The 17,818-nt window shown below is 43.5% G+C and overlaps 1 pseudogene; it reads left to right on the plus strand.

Moving 5' to 3' along the window:
• Positions 1–320: 320 nt before the first annotated feature.
• On the plus strand, positions 321–16,968 carry LOC111140299 (annotated as a pseudogene).
• The last annotated feature ends 850 nt before the right edge of the window (positions 16,969–17,818 follow it).

Genomic DNA, 17,818 nt, shown 5'->3' on the forward strand with positions numbered 1-17,818 from the left:
GAGAGATATGTGGGGGTTCCCGCCCAAGGGCTGGAGGAGGTTGAGCATAGCAGATACCCTGGTGATCCCTTCTTGTTCACACCAATCTCATGGTGGGCAGGTTGGAAAGAGGATTCCTGCGGTGCCTCTTACCTTTGCCAAAGCACATCCAAGGCCCTGAAGCTGTGCCACGTTTCTCTCCTTGGTGGAGGTGTGTGCATCGTAGGGTGTGGTGTGTCTGGAGTGCCGTGAGTCTGAAGACCAGCAAAAGCAACCAGACAGGGCTCTGAGGCCTCCTGCCTGGCTGCTGGGCACTGTCTTTGCAGAGGTCTACAAAGGAGATGGGGCAGGAGCTAAATGATGAGATCCCCTGCTCTACCTTCTTGAAGGACAAGAAGGTGCCCCACACTGCCAACAGAGTCCAGCGCTGGCTCAAGGTGAGTGCAGGTGCTGGGGAAAACCAACCCCCAGGAGGCCGATGCAGCACAAAGGCCCGCTTCCTAGAAGCCAGCCTGGGCTCTTAGAGTTCTGTACTCACATGAACCTGCATCCCATGTCTTCTCCAAACTTGCCCTCATGGTCCTGCCCATGCCTTGGACAGAAGCAGAGTACACATATTTATAGGAATATCATTAAAGAGACTTTAAACCATGTCTCATCCCATTCATCTAGAATCCTTTTGCACTGTGCTATGCATTTTAAAACCCATGCTCCCAGGTGTCCCCATTGGCCCAATAGTCCTTCCCCAAGTTCTGCAAGTCTTGCACATGATCATGGTGAGTTGGGAGACTTTCATCCAAAGGGACCTTTGGCCCATGGTACTATGTCTCTTGCTCTGCCCTTTTGTTTTGATGGAACACATCTTTGGGGCCCCTCCAGGGTCAGGAACAGTGGCCTCTCTGTGCTGCACACCATTCCAGAAGGCTAGTCATTTATCACAGCCATTGAGCCCTTTACTGATGCAGGACTTTGATGTGATCCCCTTCTGTTGCACAGTACTGCATCCTATATCCTACGTGCCCTAATATCCTAAGCCCTGTCACCTAAAACATCTCTATGAGGAGCTCAGTCTCAGGACATTGAGACCATGACCTGAATCAAAACCATGAGCCTTATGATTAACCCAACGAAACACCGAGTCACCTTATTCTTTTTAGGACTGCGAGCTCTCTTGTCCCACCTCTTGCCATAAGTCACTGAGATCTGGGGGTTTGGTTTCCCTCCAACTCCCAACCCTCCTGGTCTCCTCCGTCACAGTGGAGAAGTGCAGGGTGGAGGAGTCAAGGAAGGTTGGTGGAAGAGGGGAGGTCAAAAACTGTCTCCCATTTGCTGTCTAAGCATTTTCCTGGAGACCCTAATTCCCATTTAGACAATAGCCTTGCTTATACATGAAATGCAATAACTTCCCCCAATATACGACCCACTTACCAGAAATCATATTTTTCCATCAAGGTGGCCTGTCCACTCGCACACACTGCCATCAGACTCAGTTGACCTGGTGAGTCACCCCTCACTAGCTGGTCTGTCCCAAGGCTATGATGGGTCTCTTGTGTTTGAAGGCTATTGGTGCTGCTCTCTGGCCATGGGGCATAACACCTGGATCTGTAACTCCTGAAATACCACATTCCTCTGGCTTTACCTGACACCATACTTTCCAGAGCTTCCTGGAGCCTTTCAAGCTTCTGCTCAAAGGCCCCAGCACCACTGCTTCCTTGTGATTCAGTGGAGCCCTCTGGACACCTGCCGGCGGGTCCCTCCCACCGCACCCAGGGCTGGCATATCTGGGCTCTGACAGCACCTGGGCATTGAACCTGCCCTTCTTCCATGCGACCACAATGCTTTATGTTTTCAGCCTCAAATTTTCTTTGCCATGGAGCTTTCTGGAAGCTTGCTGTCATTCATTCTCAAAATATCTAGGAGCACAGATCACCGATTGCCCAAGGTCACAGAGCGACTTGCCAAGGTAATGGGAAGTGAAGTGGCTTGCACCGGAGCCGTGGCCTGACCCCACTGAGCTCCCACACTAAGTCTTCTTGTTGGGTTTGTCTGCCATCAGTGCGCTCCCCTGGCGCTCCCATCTAGCCTGCCAGGCTCCTTCCATCCGCCCTACCTTTTTTTTTTTTTTTTAAGATTTTATTTATTTATTTGACAGATAGAGATCACAAGTAGGCAGAGAGGCAGGCAGAGAGAGAGAGGAGGAGGCAGGTTCCCTGCTGAGCAGAGAGCTGATGTGGGGCTCGATCCCAGGACACTGGGACCATGACCTCAGCCGAAGGCAGAGGCTTTAACCCACTGAGCCACCCAGGCGCCCCCCATCCACCCTACTTTTAATCCTCCCTTAATAAGAAAAAGAGTGAAATGGGAAGACTGGGCGTACACTTTGTTTTCGCTTTGTTTGTCGTCTTATTTTTAAGGATCTTTGCTCCGGGCACTGTTGCGGGAGATGCACTTACTATCATTCCATTTATAACTACTATTACTTTAAAATCTACATGCGAAGTGTGAGTGAGGAAGAGCCCAGATCATTATCAATATTCTAACCCACAGAAAAATTAGTCAGGCGCCCACCAGTTATAAATCCTCTACTCTAGGAAATATTTGTTGCTGGCAGAGATGATCCTGATGTAATGGCAGCATTTAATGTAGAAAATGTTGTTCTACTTCTCTTCTTGATAGCACCAGACAACCAGGACTCTGGGTGGGGAGAGGAACTGCAGGGCGGGCTGCCCAAGGAAAGCAATATATTTGCGAGGCTGATCAATAAGATTAACTTAACCTAGTAGAAGACTTATCAATCTTCTTATTGATCAGTTTAGCAAACATATTAGTGTGCTGAGGTAGCGTCGCAGGCCTGTCCGGACTGAGCTTCATCAAGTCTGCAGCATATGAGCTATCCTTGGTGTAGGCCATGGGACCTCTCGCTTACCATGTGCACGGCGATAGGAAAGGTCACCTCTCCACTCATCTGTGCCAGGTTCTCCCCAGAGAAGGAGCTGGATGGAGGGGGCTGTTACAAGCTGGAATCAGAGTCAATCAACAAACTCTTGTTTAGAAAGGCTTCCTGGGACTTTTAATTTTAAAAAATGTGTAATGTGAGTTTTTATTTGTTGAACATTTAGTGAAAGCTCAGAGAAAATTATTTTAAGTACCCAAATTTGTGAGACACCGCATTGTGATCATTTAATGTTCCCCCAACTTGAATGCACAAAAAAGAGCTAGTTCATCTTCAGAATCAGTGTAAGTAAGTACTTTCATATTTTATTCTTAAACAACAACAACAACAAGACCCTATACTATGAAATCTTTGGACAAATGTCAAATACTTCAGTTTGAGTCATTGGTAGGAAGTAATGAAGAGGTTTTAAAGTGATATTTATGTAGGTTTAAAGTGTTTTGTTTATCCATCCAATAAATATTCACTGAGCAGAAAGTCTAAATCTTTCGGCTTCTGACGTAAGAGCAATGTCTTCCATACTGCCGACGGTAAAGCCTTGAAGGGGAGGAGAATGGAGCAGAACAGCTGACATCATTTCCATGCGCTGGAGAGCAGCTTTCCTCTCTGCTCATTCATGACACTGAGGAAATGGCAAATCCTGAGCTTAATTATTCACAATTAATATTATCTGCAACTTGAGTAATTTTATTATAAAACTAAATTCCCTTCCTAGCTAATTCCATAATTGTTTGCCTCATTTCACCTCATTTCATTAAGGATAAATACTTGGCCCAAGATCAGCTGCCTCTCATTTCCCTTCAAAACCTTTGGAACTGAAGTTCTATTCCAGAGGGACTCAGACACCATTACCTCTTAACATATTAGAGACGGGATCAACGCACAATGCTTCTTGCAGCAGAGAAAAGTGCTTAGCTAAAAGGGAAAAAAAGAAACATTTATTTCTCTGAGGAGCTCTTGGTTCCTTTGGGGAATACCCGAGAAAATCCTGGAGAGGAGAGTCAGACACTAGAGGATGTGCGCACTGGTGTTATGAGGGAAGTGCTGAATGAGTGGGTACAGCAACCTGTGATAATTACCTTTTCATCTCATGTAATTTTAAAGGCTTAAGTAGCAAAAATGAGGGAATCATTTATTGGTTACTTCATCCAGCAATATTTATGAAAAGCTTCATATTTTTCCAAGAATTGGGCCTGAAGGATGAAAATACATGTTCTTTGACTTCAGAAATTTCTGAGTCTAGAAGGGGAGAAGACTTGTGCCCCCCTGACCATTCCAGGAGCCTCAAAGGGATGCCACCTCTCTGTGTAGGCAGAGGGGCCATATTTCCTTGTGGGAAACATGACTTTGGTGGCTTCCATTGGTAGTGGAAGAGCAAGGCAGAATTTTTTTTTTTTCCAGAGAAAGGGAAAGCCAGAATTATAACTTGTGTCTGTCTCAATGTATGAAGCTCTACAGGAAGACAAGGGGATGGGTTGAATGGGCTCAGGGGTGTGGGGGCAGGTAAGTAGGAGGGATGTGGCTGGGGAGTCTGGTGGTCCTTCCAGACCAGCCTGGGTCTCTGGTCCTTCTCAAGTCTGCTTTAGTGACTGCATTAGAGACAACCAGAAGATACTCTGTGTGTCAAAAGAGAAAAACACAGCAAATGATCCTTGGCCACACACCTCTTTGGCTGGGACCTGGCCTGGTCTTATTTCAAAGTGGTTCTGAGCTCTGCAGCTATGGGGATGGCTTGGGCCCATCTTGCACGCCCATCACACTGAACATGCATGGCTCTCTGCTTTGTGGTGAATCCATGCTAATTCAAGCCTTTTACAAAGGCGTTAGTTTTTTGTTTTTGTTTTTTTATTTAAAATTTTAAAATTTAAATTTAATTTTTTTCAATTTTAATTTTAAAGCTTTAATTTTTACACTCAGCTTTAATTCAAGCCGATTACAGTTTGTAATCATTCCTTAGTGGGCACACGTGCAGCTCACTTGAAAACCCAGGGTGAGTCCCCATTTGTAGCAGGCAGTCATCAGGACGCAGCAAGGCAGGGACACGAGAATGTCATTTTCTTCATTAGCTTTTTTGTTTTGTTTTTGTTTTTTTTTAATTCAGGAATTATGAATTCATGTATATTTTGATCCTTGGAATTTAGAAATATTTAGAAGAAACACAATAATTTTAGGGTCCCTGACTCAGTTTATTAAATTTTAAAGCTGATTCCAGTGCAAAATTTTTAGCAAAGAAAATCATGAACCTGACTCAGAACACGGTTTACCAAAGGGTGGTTTGCAAGACAGCTAGCATCGGATTGAAATAATGAGCTTGCTAAAAATTATCATTTCTAGGCTCTTCCTCAGACCCAAGGAAGTAAAACTTCTGATGCCAGGGCCCAGAATAATGAGTTTTAACAAATGTTCCTATAGTCTTTATGCCCCTGAAGTCTTCAAGGCCATTTGTTTAACAGGCCTGCTCTGAGTTTATTGAATGTTACCAATGTTTAGATGCTCAAGAGCTTACATGTCGCAGGTGTCTGTGGTTGCACAGCATATACACATAGGCAGACGGTTATAGGGCTGCTGGGTTAGAGCCCACAGCCTTCATGGGAACTGGAGCTTGGCTTAACACAATGCTGCCATGCAGTGGTCATGGCCTGAAACCCCCGAATCGCCATCCAGGGGTGGCGGAGCCCGCGGGGGCACCTCCCCTAGCCGCAGTTTGACATCTCCACTGTGTGTCTGGCCCTGGTGTATAGTGACTACAAACTCAGACAGAAGGAAGTTACATATCAGAGATGCTCTAGCATCCCAGAGGTCCACCTGCCCTAGCAGGACGCAGGCAGAACTCGCCACCGCCAGTGGTAGTGGCGTCCAGGCTGCTGCGTCTTCTGTGACGGGTGCTTTCCTGGAAAGGGGTGGTCTTGGGGGTTAGGAAAACATGTATCTGGATAAAATACTGCGTTAGCATCTTACCGCAGAGGATTCTGTGACAGGAACATTCTGTGTCCATGTGTGGATTTGGATTTTCATGTGTAAAATTCATCCACAGAAGATGCCGACGCAGAGGAGAGACGTTAGCTCCTCCCATGGGCTGAGCTAACTGCTGGGGTTTCCCTGCGATGAGAGCCCCTGCCTCTCTCAGCCCGGGGACAATGCAGAACACATCCAGCACCTGCTCGTCTGCTGGTGGGTTGGTGTTGGACGGCTCACTGAAGGGAGCGACCTGTAGGGTTCCTTACAAACCAAGGAGGTTAAGATTCTGTTGACTTATTTGTGGCAAAAAGTAGTTTTATCCAAAAGCCTGTTTATACTGTGGGTCGCCAACAAAGCAGTGAAATCAGGGCCTCAATGAAGCCAAAGGTTTAGAAACATGACCTCCAAAGCCGCTTCTCACTGGGATTCCAGGCTTAAGGACACAAGGATCTGTTATTCCTGAGTGGGGAAGGGCCCCCAGTGTGTGCACGAGCACCTGTGCGATGCTGGCTGCTTTTCGGGGCCGGGGGGTGCAGTGTGGCTGAGCTGCCCCTCGTTCTCCCCTCTGCTCCCCTTTGGGGTCAACATCACACACTTATGGAATAGCTAACTGTGCTGAAGAGGGTAGCTTTGACCATGGAAATGAGTTTTTCTCTTTGCTCAGAGTTAATTGGCCATAAGGGGCCCAGGTCTCTATCTTGGTCTCATTAGCCCCTACTTTTAACTAAATGACCCAACTGACCCATGTCCAGAGCCACCATCCTCATCAAATGGCGAGATGAAAGTCATGTGCATGCTCCTTGTTCATTAACATTTACATCATCATGCCTGGAGTTGGGGAGGCCACTGCTCTAGGTGGGGGGTGAGGGTGTGCAGGAAAGCTTCTGAGGTTCCTTCTGGTTTGGCACCTGCATTTGTGAGTCAGGCCTGTGGATCTCAAGGAGGAAATTATAGGGCAAGTAAAAGCATGTAATTGCATGCCATTTGATGAACACGATGCCATGGGTGAGGGTGTGGCAGAGTCCGCAAACATTAATTGAGCCTGACCTTGAAGAGCCCACTTATACACAGGACGGTTACTTCCTAAGGAATGTCAGTAACCTGGAAGGGCTGAGCAGCCTGAGACCCACGAGCGGAGGAGCAAAGTTTGATGGAAGTGTCTGGGGGGAGTGGCCATAGGGCAAGAGCCCATTCCTTCATTCATTCATTTGTCCCCTATTTGCTGAGTCTAGGTTGGCTCACATGTGTGATCCCTGCCTCTCTCATGAGAATCTGGATTTCCCATCAGCAAGGTTTGTCCATGTTCGCAATGACCTGTGTTCAGTTCCTCCTGCCACAGCTGGAACTAGAATTAACGACTCTTCGCTAAAAGAAGGCTTTTAGCGAAGGGGTCACCTGGGTGGCCTGGTCTTTAAGTGTCTGCCTTCTGCACAGGTCATGATCCTGGGCATTGAGCCCCTCATTGGGCTCCCTGCTTCTCCCTCTCCCTCCGCCCAGCTCCCTGCTTGTGTGCTCTCTTTCTCTTTCAAATAAATAAATAAAATATTTTTAAAAGGGATTTAAATATCTGAATGGCAAATAAGGACATCATTACAACGGTTACAAGTGCAATGAAGGAGCAGTGCCTGACCTGATAAGGAGGTCTATCAGGTACTTGATGACTCAAACCAGGACGTCTAGTGACTTCTTACATATGCTGAAAGCCTGTCCACCTTTCAGCATGTTGACACGGTCACTCAAGTAGCCGATGCTCGCCTAGCACTGTTAAAGATCTATGAGACATAGCAGGAGGTGCATTCAGGTAGACCACAAGTAGGCCTCAGACACCTGTCCTGTTCGAACTCTCCAGAGGCATGGGACCCCTTCTCATGTAAATGAGTCCATTCCAGGGAACTGTCTTTAAGTTCTTGCATATTGTGGCAATTTCTTCATTTAGAGAGGATCAGACTTATACAGTGAGAGACTTTGGTAATGTTCTAGACACACAGAGGAAGAACGCTAAGAAAGAAACACACTAATATTAATTTGCTAGAGTATAACAGAGTCATAAAAAGGCTCTTCACAGCCATATCCTTCCACTTTATTACTCCAAATGTAGAGTTGCTGGTAATATTATCCCAGATGTTAGCCCTGCCACGCTGTCTGGCATAAGTTGGCCCATAACACTCTTCTGGCTGTAGAATAATGAGGATTCTAAAGATTTAGTCCACCCATTAGGACAGTGTTATAAATAGAGCAATGTCTTAAAAACACACCAAACAATTTTAATGCCCATCTATGCATTAGGGATAGGAAACAAAGGAGCATGCATTTGAAAAGTATTTCACTTTTCTTTTGTAAAGAAAATACCATTTCAGGCATAATATCCATTCCTTATATAGAAGATACTAGAACATAAGTCAAATTTAAGCAAATATCCCTTCCCTTTCCTTTCCTTCCCTGAGCAAATAATAAGTTCTCAGATCTATAAAAGGTAAAACCAGGGGCACGTGGGTGGCTCAGTGGGTTAAGCCTCTGCCTTCAGCTCAGGTCATGATCTCAGGGTCCTGGTATCGAGCCCCACATTGGGCTCTCTGCTCAGTAGGGAGCCTGCTTCCCCCGCTCTCTCTGTCTGCCTCTTTGCCTACTTGTGATCTCTGTCTGTCAAATAAATAAATAAAAGCTTAAAAAAAAAAGGTAAAACCAGCTTTCTCTTTGAACATTGGCTATTTGTAAAGTAGACCTCCATTATAGTTTAAGTACAAAGATAAGCGGGAGGGCGTCTTTAAGTGTAGACAGATGCAGGCATTCGATAACACACAGTGTTGTTTGTCACACAAGGGTTAACAGGCCCTCTACAGCCTGTTAGTCATTGGCACAGTGAACGAAAGCAGCAGGGGGACACGCTATGTCACGCAGAAGGGACTGAGAGTACAGATGGAAGCGAGGCTGTTAGCATCTGACCTGGAGATGCCTCCTCACAGGGGTCCTTATCAGTGGAGGAGGGAGACAGGAAAGCCGGAATCAAAGAAGCAGATGCACAATGGAAGCCGTGTTCCGAGCGATGGGATTGCCGGCTTTGTCGAAGGAAGGGGCCATGAGCCAAGGAGTGTGGGTTCTGGGGTCTGAATATTCCCTGCATGTGCTTTCTCTCTCTCTCAAATAAATAAATCTTAAAAAAAAAAAAGAAAATTGCATGAAGTTCAAGTTTTAATATCCATAAATAGGTTTTGTTTGGAACACAGCCATGCCCGTTTAGTCCTGTATTGTCTGTCAGTGGCTGCTATCTCAACCAGAGTTGAGGTAAACTGTTGCCACAGAGACCATATAGGGCACAAAGCCATATTTACTATCTGGACTGTTACAGAAAACGTTTGCTGACCCCTACTCCAGTGGGTGGGTAGTAATAGGCAAGACACCATGATAAGCACTTTGCCTGCATTATATCTCATTTAATCTTTGTGACAACTCTCTGATAGAGGTTCCTGCTCTGATAGAGGTTCCCTGCTCAGCGGGAAGCCTGCTTCTCTCTCTCCCACTCCCTCCGCTTGTGTTCCCTCTCTCACTGCGTCTTTCTCTGTCAAATAAATATTTTAAAAGTTATTTATTTATTTATTTGAGAGAGAGGGAGAGAGAGAGTGCACACAAGCAGGGGAGGGGCAGAGGGAGAAGCAGGCTTCCCACCGAGCAGGAACCTGATGTGGGGCTCTATCCAGGACCCTGAGATCATGACCTGAGCCAAAGGCAGAGGCTTAATGACTGAGCCATCCAGGTGCCCAAGAATGTACATTTCTCACCAGCTTCCAGGTGATGCTGATCTGCTGGCTCACAGATCACCTCTGGATCAGTGATTCTCAACCTTGATTGCACATTAGCATCCTCTGAGGAAATTTTTAAAAATATGATGCCCTGGCCCCCCACCCCTAGAGATTTTGATTTAATTGGTCTAAGCCCCAGGCATTGGTATTTAAAAAAAAAAAAAAAAAAAAAAGCTTTCCTGGTGATTCAAATACACATCCAGAGTTGAGAATCACTGCTCTACTGAATCCTATTGAACTATAGTAAAGAGAACACTGAAATGGGAATCCACAGACATGAGTTCTAGTTCTCACTCTGACATGACCTATTGAAGTGAACCCCTCTCTGGGGTTCCATTTTCTTTCTGAAAAATGAGGAGCTCAAACCGGATGATCTCAGAGGACTCAAGCTCAGCGACTTGTCAGGTCGTCACATAAAGATGTGGGAGGGTCAGAAGTACCTAGATCTCCCAGTGCATTGGGTGCAGCTACATAACGCCTAAACACCAGGCCCATTTAGGATTAAACTTATGGATGATATCCATTATTTGGCAATGCATCAATACAGAAACTCTTCCACATAGCCACACTGCCTTACATACTGCACAGCTAGAGCTGCAGTTAAAAATGACTTAATGATAGGGTGCCTGGGTGGCTCAGTCGGTTAAGTGTCAGCTTAGGTCAGGATCTTAGGGTTGTGAGATCCAGTCCTGCATTAGGCTCCATGAGTGAGGCCTCCTTAAGATTCTCTCTCTCCCTTCCCTCTGCCCCTCCCTCTATAAAAAAATGATTTAATGATTGTGAGAGTAGTATTTCATTGTAGGAAATTTGGAAAATTACAGAAAGTATGAAGAAGAACCCTATCATCTCTAGAACCATGTTTTTAACAACCTTGTTTATGAGATCTCAGCCAGGTAAATGACATCATGATCAGATGAATTCCCACAGAAACAGGGAGGGCTAGGTGGCCTGGAGGGTCCTCCCCCACAAAAGTCCCAAAGGTTAAAGACCTATGATGACATCTCTGGTAAATGCAGCTCCAAGTCTGGACTCGAAGGTTGTGTGGGCTCCTATTTGGGAGCATGGGAACTACAGCCTATAAACTAAACGATTTTTGACAGTTCTTTCATGCCTAATTGGTACTAGGTTACTCTATTTCTTCACTTATGGATTATCCACTGTGGAAATTTCTCCTTAACATGTCTCTATAACTTTTGAAATGCAGGTGAAATATATTAGATATCTTTGCTTTCACTGGGAGTAACTGGGTGACTAAGATCTTTACTTCTTTCGAAACGCATATGGGAGACAATAGCATGCCGTACATAGTCAGGAAAATGGGCTGGGACCAGACAGCTCTAGGTTCAAATCCAGCTAGTGCCTTTGTTGTGTACTGAATGTTTGTGTCTCTCTCCAAATTCATATGTTGAAACCTTAACCCCCAAAATGTGATGGTATTTGGAGGTGGGGTCCTTGGGAGGTCATTAGGTTTAGATGAGGTCATAAGGGTGAGGCCCCAATGATGGGCTTAGTATCCTAATAGAAGAAGAAGAAAAACCAGAGCTCTCACTCTCTCTACCATGTGAGTACATAAAGAGAAAGTTGTCATCTGCAAGTCAGGAACAGAGCCCATATGGGGGAACTGAATTGGCTAGCAGTTGATCTTGGACTTCCCAGCTTCCAGAACTGTGAGAAATAAATGTTGTTTTGACCAGCCTGTCTATAGTATTTTCTTATGGTGGCCAGAGTTCACTAAGACAGCCTCTTAGTAATTTTTTCTATCTGTAAACAGAGATGATAATATCCACTTCACAGAGTTACTCTGAAAATTTACTATAATTCATATGTAAGTAAAGCACTGAGTACGGTGTTCGAAACATATTGAGTGCTCAGAGATGGCACTTGTATGATGATTATAAATAATAATAATAATATAACTTAGCTACTTTGTGGTATGGCTACCTTTAGGACAGAGACAAATGCATGTTCATTAGCTTGTCTTTTAGATGAACCGGCTTCTGTAGAAATCCTGAGTGCTAACACATCCAGCAAGACTGATGCTAGCTCTTGTCACCATGGAGACATCACTTCTTGCCAAGTGTTTTCAGCGCCTTGCAATCCCTGGTTCTGTGAGAGTACTACATAAAGATTATAGAACAGTTTCACCTCAGAATTTTTCCAATTATGAATCTATGAAACAGGAATTCAGACTGGAGATTCCAGAGTATTTCAACTTTGCTAAAGATGTCCTGGACGAATGGACCAATGTGGAAAAGGTAAGGAACAAGGGCCAGTCCAACTATAGTTTCTCAGATAGAAGTGATTTTGCCCCCAGGGCGAATGTCTGGAAACAATTTTGGCCAGGGATGCTGCTATGTATCCTCTAATACACAGGACAGTCCCCCATAGCAAAAAAGTATGTGGCTCAACATGTTAATAGTTTCATAGTTGAGAAAGCCTGGTTTATAAAAATGTATGATTATAGGTTAACTTCTTTTTTTTTAAGATTTTATTTATTTATTTGACAGACAGAAATCACAAGTAGGCAGAGAGGCAGGCATAGAGAGAGGGAGGAAGCAGGCTTCCTGCTGAGCAGAGAGCCCGATGTGGGGCTCGATCCCAGGACCCTGAGATCATGACCTGAGCCAAAGGCAGAGGCTTTAACCCACTGAGCCACCCAGGCACCTCTATAGGTTAACTTCTTAAAAATACCAAAAAGTAGTAGTATGAAGGTCAGATATGGTAGGGAATGAGGTATAGATATAGCAATGAGAGAACATAAAAGGATGCAAGAATTCTAACTTTTTGGAAAGAAAAACAGTCAGGCTAAATGAAAAATAACATGGCTCCTGACAGGGGTGCCTATGTGGCTCAGTGGGTTAAACCTCTGCCTTCAGCTCAGGTCATGGCCTCAGGGTCCTGGGATTGAGTCCTGGGATCAAGCCCTGCATCAGGCTATCCACTCAGTGGGGAGCCTGCTTCCCTCCACCCCTCCTTTGCCTACTTGTGATCTCTCTCTCTGTCAAATAAATCAATAAAATCTTAAAAAAAAAAAAAAAAAAAACCTGGCTCCTGACAGCTAGAATGAAGACCCCAGAGTTATTTCCAAATTTCCCCATGAGATCTAACTAAAGACCTATGAATTTTCTTCTGAGAAAATATTTCACTGAGTCAGTTAAAATAGAATTAAGCTGCATCAGGAGCTTTAAATCATCTGGTTTGCCTTTCCTCAGGCTGGAAAGAGACCTTCCAATCCAGCCTTCTGGTGGATAAATGGAAATGGAGAAGTGAGATGGAGTTTTGAGGAACTGGGATTTTTTTCTAGGAAATTTGCAATATACTTACAGAAGCCTGTTCCCTGCAAAAAGGAGATAGAGTAATTGTGATTCTTCCCAAGATCCCAGAATGGTGGCTTGCAAATGTAGCCTGTCTGTGAACAGGTTAGTAGTGTTTGAAATCTGATTACATTTAAAGTAGACTGGATGGGAGATCTACCAAAACTGTAAGTAATCATGAGACAGTTATTTGGGTAAATTATTTGAGGAACTGTATACAATATAGTATTCTTCTCAGGAACCTTAGAAATGTGTTGGTAACACACCATATCTTTTGACCTAAACTATGAGTTAGGTTTTTCATAATGAAATAGGTTTATTAAACAAATGCCGATCAACAATGGAATACCCTCATACCTACCACTGTTTTCCTTCTATAGACCCACTGTCATCTGAAACTCAATGCAGCCACAAACTCAAAGTTCTCATTTCATGCCTTTATTTCTCTCATGGTTAATTGCCATTTATCTGGTGCCCAAAGCAAGCAGCTGCTACTCCTCCTTCCAAATCAGTTCCTACATCTTGTAACTCTGACTTCCTACATGTCCCCAGAGTCGTCCTCCTTCTCCAATCCCATTGCCATTGCTTTAGTTCACACGTTTGGCATCTCCTGAATGGATTTGCCCAAAAGTCTCCCTATTTCTGATCTTGTGTGTGCCCATACCTTACTCCAATCCAATTCACTCTCCATAGCTAGCGTTCTTTCTAGAATGCATATTTTATCCTGTCAGTATGCTGCTTGATGTTATTTAATAATTCTCCATTGCCTACTATGTAAAATCAGAACTTCTTTAGGCGTGTCACGGAAGGTTTGATCTCCTCCCATCATTGTTTTCATACTCTCTGCTCCAGCCATATCAAACGGCTTCCTATAAGGTTCATGATCTTTCTCTTTTCCTGGATTTTGTGCATACTATTTCCTGTGCTTGGAAAGCCTTTTCCTCACACCTAACCACTTGGACAACTTCTATTAGATTTTCAGGTCTCAACTCTAATGTCACTTCTCAGGCAACCCTACCCTGATGTCCCAATTCAGGTGCTTTCTTTTTTGACATCCCCTAGAAAACATGTATATGTTTCTATTTTAACCTGTACTGTAGTGTCTGAGTGTCTATTTGGAATAAATTTGTCATTTCCCTAGGACTATGTATGTTCCTAAAAGCCAATGACTAAGATAGTCATGTCTGTACCTTCAATTACCAGCATATAGTAAATGCTCGGTAAAATATTTGTCGAATTAATTAATATCCCTACTGTTTTAATAAATAATTATATTGAGTAAACATTCTTAATTCATCATAATTACCTGCATTTGAGTTACATGTTCTCATATCACATGTACCGATGAATTGTACACTAGAGTAGCAGCCCACTTTTAACAGTGTTTTTTTTTTCTTGAAACAAAGTGATAGCTTTCATGAATGCTGCTTAAGCTCACTGTCTTAGTAAAGGGGCAACACGTTGGACTGCCAGGACCGGAAATCCATTTATATTAGTTCAGTAAGGAAGGAAAATTATTGAACATCTACGGAAGGATCTACAGGGGACAAAAAATACAGACAGAGCAACTGGCTTCTTTCTCCATTTCTTTTGCTTTGAAGCCATAGGGCCTCCTGTCTCTGTATCCCTTAAGCATCTGTTCCTTTGACTTCTTTCTACTAACACATGATTTCTTTGCTCCCCTTCATTTTCCCTGACATGTGGCTTGGTTTGCTACACAGATGCCTTAGCCCCTAACTCTGTATGTCTCAATCTACTCAGTCTCTTAAATCAAATACTTGAGGCAGAATCTGACTGGCATGGCTTGGGTTGGGCCAGTCAGATGTGGTCAGAGGCAGGTGCATCTGATACAAACATAGTTATTGCAGAAAGGAAGGCAGATTCTCTTGGAAGGGAGAATGAAAGGGAGACAGTAAATGGTAAATCTAATCTACTAACAATCCTGAAAATAAGCATTATCTACCATCTAGATGGATGGGTGGATAGGCTAGGCTTTCAAATCCTGTTGCCAAATTGAATCACAAAAGTTACTTTTTTCATCCACCAAACAAACTTCTGGAAAAACTTTGTCTTTTCATGTAGATCTGTTAACAGGGAGAGAAGAGACTACTAGTACCAGAGTCTTTTGACCCTTCATGCAAATGTACATATTGGTAATATCATTTTGTACACCCTATATCATCAACATGGTAATAAGAGGCCTTCCCCAAGATTTACACTTGATCTTAGCCAAAAGGCCAAGAAGCGATTGTCCCCCCACTAAGATTTAAAGTAACATTTTGTTCCCTGGCAAGAGACTATGTAATGTTTCCCTAAATGACTAATTTGGACAGGAAGTAGTTTTAATAGGTAAGACTGATCACTATTAATAGTTTCTTTACAGATAGAATATGAATAATGTACTAGCAGGAATTAATTATCTAAGGGTGATGTGTTTAAATAAAGCGCTTCTGCTAGGCATGAAATGCTGGCAGTGGGCTTGTTCTTACAGAGTGCCTTTAAATTATAGAAAACTGTTAGGCCATGGTAGGCTAATTAATTATCCCCAGATGGATCATCTCTAAGGAATGACCTTGGAGTTAAAGACTCATAAACAATGCTGCATTGCCTGATTAGAAAAGAAAGATATTCTGAAGAACTTTGGGTTTCAATCCTGGTTGTCTGTTTCCTGAATATCTCCACTGGAGGGGACTGTCCTTCCCCAAAGGGAAAGACAAGCCAGTGTTGAGAGTCCAGGAATGAGCAGGTACATGTTCTTCAATCTTCCATTCCTGCTGTGACGCTGGGAAGAGTAGACACCACTGCGTAGTGCATAACTTCCACCCCTCTCTCTAGGGTCTGGACTTGAGAGTGGTAGAGCCCGAGATATAGATATGGATACGTATAACTATAGATACAGATCCAGATACATTCTTGAAATTCCAATAATCCTTTGAGAAAATAATAGCTAAAATTTATTCAGCACTCTTTACACATTTTAACTCATTTACTCCTCATTAATCTTATAGAATCCCCATTATACGGATGTAGAACCTAAGACTCATGGAGATGAAGTGGCTTTTCCAAGGCTAACCGATAAGACTGTTTGGCTGCAGGACAGACTCTTAACAATTATACTACACTTACAGTGTAATTTACAGCAGGGAGAAGTAGAAGCACTGAAAAGATGAATGCCTCAATCCCTCCCTTTGGAAAGAAATCATAAAACATTTATGTACGTTTTAAAAGGTGCTAGACTGAAGTAGTTACGTGTACAGCTGTGGGGTCAGGTTACAGAGTTCAATCCCTGCACTGCTATTTTCTACTCCAGTGATCTTTGGCAAATTATTCATAGATTTTACGTTTTTTTTTTTTTTTGTAGGGATTAAATAAGTTAAAACGTGCAAAGCACTTACACTAGCATCTGGCATTTAGCCTATAAATATTGGATAATATAACTCTTCAGTCAAAACTGTCTTCAAAAAAATGAAAAAAAAAAAAACCCTGTCTTCAAGCTGAATGTTATGAATGGTCTTCAGATAGAAGAAAATTAGCCAGCTTTTAACATGCTTTCATGTTCGGTCAAAAGGGACATAGATATTGAGATGCTTTGAAAGGCAAAAGCAGAATAATGAAAGGAAGGCAAATAGATTACCTAGACTGGTAAACTGAATGGCAAACTCATTCTGAGACACAGAGAGGACACAGGAGCGATCTATAACTAACTAACATGATAAAGAAAACCTTCCTTCTATATGTTGTTTTCTTCTGCTCCTTCAGGGACAGTTTTAATTCCAGGAACCACTCAGCTGACCCAGAAAGACATTCTCTACAGACTGCAATCTTCGAAAGCCAAGTGCATTATTACCAACGAAGTTTTAGCCCCAGCAGTAGATGCTTTTGCATCTAAATGTGAAAATCTGCACTCCAAGCTAATTGTGTCTCAGAAACCCAAAGATGGGTGGGGGAACCTCATGGAGATGATGAAGTGAGTAGCCATAACTGTTACAGAACAGCTTCCCCAGAAAGAAAGGCAACAATTGAAAAGATATTCAACCCACAAGTGATCAGAAAAATGAAAATTAAAACGAGGCAAAGGGAACAACTGGTGATTACTCCTGCACTAATAATCTGCAAAGCTCTGAGGCAGGCAGGAGCTTGGAGTGGTTTTTGTATATTAGGATCTTGAAGGAAGCAGGCCCTGAGATAGAGATCAGTTGTGTAAGAAGTTTATTAAGGATTTGTCTTGGGGTCAACATCTATGAAAGAAGGGCAAGGAGGGGGACTGAGCAAAAGAAGAAATTTATCTGCCATGCACTCCCAGAAAAACCTTCAGCTAATCCACTGGAACCTCTGGGGCTTGGATAGTCCTTCAAAGCTGTTCCAAGATAGAGCAAAAGGTCCTGGCCTTTATATACCATTACTGATCAGTAACTGAGTGTGTGCTTTCCCTAGAAGGAAGGGATGACCTTGAGTGAGGCAGCTCTCTTCAGCCAAAGCTCTCTCTGAATAGGGCTCCGAGCAGTTGTGGGGAGTAAGTCCTTCGTTCCTGCAGCCGAATCTAGGAGGTGCGTTCACAGCACCAACACAGAGCTGTTATTGTCACCCAGAGAAACTGATCATAATCAGTTCTTATGTGTAGGCTATATCATTTCCTTGCAGATACCAACACTTCAGGTTATAAATAAGAACACTTAATGTTAATGGATGCTATTATAAAACTAAGTTACACTGATGTTCAGTCCCTTCTGTAGAATGCTTCCAGGGGTCATTTAGCACCCTCGCCCAGTATTGGTTCTATCTTAGCTTTAAGTTGGCAGCCAGTTCCCTCTCTAGAA

This window comes from Enhydra lutris, unplaced genomic scaffold (genome assembly GCF_002288905.1).
Source record: "Enhydra lutris kenyoni isolate GAN:26980312 unplaced genomic scaffold, ASM228890v2 scaffoldscaffold449, whole genome shotgun sequence".
NCBI classification, from domain to species: Eukaryota; Metazoa; Chordata; class Mammalia; order Carnivora; family Mustelidae; genus Enhydra; species Enhydra lutris.